Below are 6,000 nucleotides of genomic sequence, written 5' to 3' on the forward strand. Positions count from 1 at the left end.
GCAATAATGTCTTTAAACCATATATTGTCATCAGGCGGATCATGTGAGCGCAAATAAATGTTGCCTTAATGTTGAAAATGTTGTTTTCTGAAGCCTCAAAAAAAATTGACAATTTGACATTTCTTGACCCCGGGGGTTGAAAAAAGGGCTAAAAGTCAACGTCTCTGAAATCGGGCAATAATGTCTTTAAACCATATATTGTCATCAGGCGGATCATGTGAGCGCAAATAAATGTTGCCTTAATGTTGAAAATGTTGTTTTCTGAAGCCTCAAAAAAAATTGACAATTTGACATTTCTTGACCCCGGGGGTTGAAAAAAGGGCTAAAAGTCAACGTCTCTGAAATCGGGAAATAATGTTTTTAAACCATAGTTTATCATCAGGCGGATCACGTGAGCGCAAAAAAAATTTGCCTAAATGTTGAACATGTTGTTTTCTGAAGCCCCAAAAAAAGGTGAAATTTTGACATTTCTTGACCCCGGGGGTTGAAAAAAGGGCTAAAAGTCAACGTCTCTGAAATCGGGCAATAATGTCTTTAAACCATATATTGTCATCAGGCGGATCATGTGAGCGCAAATAAATGTTGCCTTAATGTTGAAAATGTTGTTTTCTGAAGCCTCAAAAAAAACAATTTGACATTTCTTGACCCCGGGGGTTGAAAAAAGGGCTAAAATTCAACGTCTCTGAAATCGGGAAATAATGTCTTTAAACCATAGTTTATCATCAGGCTGACCACGTGAGCGCAAATAAATGTTGCCTAAATGTTGAAAATGTTGTTTTCTGAAGCCTCAAAAAAGTTGACAATTTGACATTTCTTGACCCCGGGGGTTGAAAAAAGGGCTAAAAGTCAACATCTCTGAAATCGGGAAATAATGTCTTTAAACCATATATTGTCATCAGGCGGATCATGTGAGCGCAAATAAATGTTGCCTTAATGTTGAAAATGTTGTTTTCTGAAGCCTCAAAAAAAATTGACAATTTGACATTTCTTGACCCCGGGGGTTGAAAAAAGGGCTAAAATTCAACGTCTCTGAAATCGGGAAATAATGTCTTTAAACCATAGTTTATCATCAGGCTGACCACGTGAGCGCAAATAAATGTTGCCTAAATGTTGAAAATGTTGTTTTCTGAAGCCTCAAAAAAGTTGACAATTTGACATTTCTTGACCCCGGGGGTTGAAAAAAGGGCTAAAAGTCAACATCTCTGAAATCGGGAAATAATGTCTTTAAACCATAGTTTATCATCAGGCGGATCATGTGAACTCAATTAAATGTTGCCTAAATGTTGAAAATGTTGTTTTCTGAAGCCTCAAAAAAAGTTGACAATTTGACATTTCTTGACCCCGGGGGTTGAAAAAAGGGCTAAAAGTCAACATCTCTGAAATCTGGCAATAATGTCTTTAAACTATAGTTCATCATCAGGCGGATCATGTGAACGCAAATAAATGTTGCCTAAATGTTCAAAATGTTGTTTTCTGAAGCCTCAAAAAAAGTTGACAATTTGACATTTCTTGACCCCGGGGGTTGAAAAAAGGGCTAAAAGTCAACGTCTCTGAAATCGGGCAATCATGTCTTTAAACCATAGTTTATCATCAGGCGGATCATGTGAGCGCAAATAAATGTTGCCTAAATGTTGAAAATGTTGTTTTCTGATGCCTCAAAAAAAGGTGAAATTTTGACATTTCTTGACCCCGGGGGTTGAAAAAAGGGCTAAAAGTCAACGACTCTGAAATCGGGAAATAATGTCTTTAAACCATAGTTTATCATCAGGCGGATCATGTGAACGCAAATAAATGTTGCCTAAATGTTGAAAATGTTGTTTTCTGAAGCCTCAAAAAAAATTGACAATTTTACATTTCTTGACCCCGGGGGTTGAAAAAAGGGCTAAAAGTCAACGTCTCTGAAATCGGGAAATAATGTTTTTAAACCATAGTTTATCATCAGGCGGATCATGTGAACGTAAATAAATGTTGCCTAAATGTTGAAAATGTTGTTTTCTGAAGCCTCAAAAAAATTGACAATTTGACATTTCTTGACCCCGGGGGTTGAAAAAAGGGCTAAAAGTCAACGTCTCTGAAATCGGGAAATAATGTCTTTAAACCATAGTTTATCATCAGGCGGATCATGTCAGCGCAAATAAATGTTGCCTAAATGATGAAAATGTTGTTTTCTGAAGCCTCAAAAAAAAAGTGAAATTTTGACATTTCTTGACCCCGGGGGTTGAAAAAAGGGCTAAAAGTCAACGTCTCTGAAATCGGGCAATAATGTCTTTAAACCATATATTGTCATCAGGCGGATCATGTGAGCGCAAATAAATGTTGCCTTAATGTTGAAAATGTTGTTTTCTGAAGCCTCAAAAAAAATTGACAATTTGACATTTCTTGACCCCGGGGGTTGAAAAAAGGGCTAAAAGTCAACATCTCTGAAATCGGGAAATAATGTCTTTAAACCATAGTTTATCATCAGGCGGATCATGTGAACTCAATTAAATGTTGCCTAAATGTTGAAAATGTTGTTTTCTGAAGCCTCAAAAAAAGTTGACAATTTGACATTTCTTGACCCCGGGGGTTGAAAAAAGGGCTAAAAGTCAACGTCTCTGAAATCGGGAAATAATGTCTTTAAACCATAGTTTATCATCAGGCGGATCATGTGAACTCAATTAAATGTTACCTAAATGTTGAAAATGTTGTTTTCTGAAGCCTCAAAAAAAGTTGACAATTTGACATTTCTTGACCGCGGGGGTTGAAAAAAGGGTTAAAAGTCAACGTCTCTGAAATCGGGCAATAATGTCTTTAAACTATAGTTTATCATCAGGCGGATCATGTGAACGCAAATAAATGTTGCCTAAATGTTCAAAATGTTGTTTTCTGAAGCCTCAAAAAAAGTTGACAATTTGACATTTCTTGACCCCGGGGGTTGAAAAAAGGGCTAAAAGTCGACGTCTCTGAAATCGGGCAATAATGTCTTTAAACCATAGTTTATCATCAGGCGGATCATGTGAACGCAAATAAATGTTGCCTAAATGTTGAAAATGTTGTTTTCTGAAGCCTCAAAGAAAGGTGAAATTTTGACATTTCTTGACCCCGGGGGTTGAAAAAAGGGCTAAAAGTCAACGTCTCTGAAATCGGGAAATAATGTTTTTAAACCATAGTTTATCATCAGGCGGATCATGTGAGCGCAAAAAAATTTTGCCTAAATGTTGAACATGTTGTTTTCTGAAGCCCAAAAAAAAGGTGAAATTTTGACATTTCTTGACCCCGGGGGTTGAAAAAAGGGCTAAAAGTCAACGTCTCTGAAATCGGGCAATAATGTCTTTAAACCATATATTGTCATCAGGCGGATCATGTGAGCGCAAATAAATGTTGCCTTAATGTTGAAAATGTTGTTTTCTGAAGCCTCAAAAAAAGTTGACAATTTGACATTTCTTGACCCCGGGGGTTGAAAAAAGGGCTAAAAGTCAACGTCTCTGAAATCGGGCAATCATGTCTTTAAACCATAGTTTATCATCAGGCGGATCATGTGAGCGCAAATAAATGTTGCCTAAATGTTGAAAATGTTGTTTTCTGATGCCTCAAAAAAAGGTGAAATTTTGACATTTCTTGACCCCGGGGGTTGAAAAAAGGGCTAAAAGTCAACGACTCTGAAATCGGGAAATAATGTCTTTAAACCATAGTTTATCATCAGGCGGATCATGTGAACGCAAATAAATGTTGCCTAAATGTTGAAAATGTTGTTTTCTGAAGCCTCAAAAAAAATTGACAATTTTACATTTCTTGACCCCGGGGGTTGAAAAAAGGGCTAAAAGTCAACGTCTCTGAAATCGGGAAATAATGTTTTTAAACCATAGTTTATCATCAGGCGGATCATGTGAACGTAAATAAATGTTGCCTAAATGTTGAAAATGTTGTTTTCTGAAGCCTCAAAAAAATTGACAATTTGACATTTCTTGACCCCGGGGGTTGAAAAAAGGGCTAAAAGTCAACGTCTCTGAAATCGGGAAATAATGTCTTTAAACCATAGTTTATCATCAGGCGGATCATGTCAGCGCAAATAAATGTTGCCTAAATGATGAAAATGTTGTTTTCTGAAGCCTCAAAAAAAAAGTGAAATTTTGACATTTCTTGACCCCGGGGGTTGAAAAAAGGGCTAAAAGTCAACGTCTCTGAAATCGGGCAATAATGTCTTTAAACCATATATTGTCATCAGGCGGATCATGTGAGCGCAAATAAATGTTGCCTTAATGTTGAAAATGTTGTTTTCTGAAGCCTCAAAAAAAATTGACAATTTGACATTTCTTGACCCCGGGGGTTGAAAAAAGGGCTAAAAGTCAACATCTCTGAAATCGGGAAATAATGTCTTTAAACCATAGTTTATCATCAGGCGGATCATGTGAACTCAATTAAATGTTGCCTAAATGTTGAAAATGTTGTTTTCTGAAGCCTCAAAAAAAGTTGACAATTTGACATTTCTTGACCCCGGGGGTTGAAAAAAGGGCTAAAAGTCAACGTCTCTGAAATCGGGAAATAATGTCTTTAAACCATAGTTTATCATCAGGCGGATCATGTGAACTCAATTAAATGTTACCTAAATGTTGAAAATGTTGTTTTCTGAAGCCTCAAAAAAAGTTGACAATTTGACATTTCTTGACCGCGGGGGTTGAAAAAAGGGTTAAAAGTCAACGTCTCTGAAATCGGGCAATAATGTCTTTAAACTATAGTTTATCATCAGGCGGATCATGTGAACGCAAATAAATGTTGCCTAAATGTTCAAAATGTTGTTTTCTGAAGCCTCAAAAAAAGTTGACAATTTGACATTTCTTGACCCCGGGGGTTGAAAAAAGGGCTAAAAGTCGACGTCTCTGAAATCGGGCAATAATGTCTTTAAACCATAGTTTATCATCAGGCGGATCATGTGAACGCAAATAAATGTTGCCTAAATGTTGAAAATGTTGTTTTCTGAAGCCTCAAAGAAAGGTGAAATTTTGACATTTCTTGACCCCGGGGGTTGAAAAAAGGGCTAAAAGTCAACGTCTCTGAAATCGGGAAATAATGTTTTTAAACCATAGTTTATCATCAGGCGGATCATGTGAGCGCAAAAAAATTTTGCCTAAATGTTGAACATGTTGTTTTCTGAAGCCCAAAAAAAAGGTGAAATTTTGACATTTCTTGACCCCGGGGGTTGAAAAAAGGGCTAAAAGTCAACGTCTCTGAAATCGGGCAATAATGTCTTTAAACCATATATTGTCATCAGGCGGATCATGTGAGCGCAAATAAATGTTGCCTTAATGTTGAAAATGTTGTTTTCTGAAGCCTCAAAAAAAATTGACAATTTGACATTTCTTGACCCCGGGGGTTGAAAAAAGGGCTAAAAGTCAACGTCTCTGAAATCGGGCAATAATGTCTTTAAACCATATATTGTCATCAGGCGGATCATGTGAGCGCAAATAAATGTTGCCTTAATGTTGAAAATGTTGTTTTCTGAAGCCTCAAAAAAAGTTGACAATTTGACATTTCTTGACCCCGGGGGTTGAAAAAAGGGCTAAAAGTCAACGTCTCTGAAATCGGGCAATCATGTCTTTAAACCATAGTTTATCATCAGGCGGATCATGTGAGCGCAAATAAATGTTGCCTAAATGTTGAAAATGTTGTTTTCTGATGCCTCAAAAAAAGGTGAAATTTTGACATTTCTTGACCCCGGGGGTTGAAAAAAGGGCTAAAAGTCAACGACTCTGAAATCGGGAAATAATGTCTTTAAACCATAGTTTATCATCAGGCGGATCATGTGAACGCAAATAAATGTTGCCTAAATGTTGAAAATGTTGTTTTCTGAAGCCTCAAAAAAAATTGACAATTTTACATTTCTTGACCCCGGGGGTTGAAAAAAGGGCTAAAAGTCAACGTCTCTGAAATCGGGAAATAATGTTTTTAAACCATAGTTTATCATCAGGCGGATCATGTGAACGTAAATAAATGTTGCCTAAATGTTGAAAATGTTGTTTTCTG

This window comes from Callionymus lyra, chromosome 15 (assembly GCF_982586985.1).
Source record: "Callionymus lyra chromosome 15, fCalLyr1.hap1.1, whole genome shotgun sequence".
Lineage (NCBI taxonomy): Eukaryota > Metazoa > Chordata > Actinopteri > Syngnathiformes > Callionymidae > Callionymus > Callionymus lyra.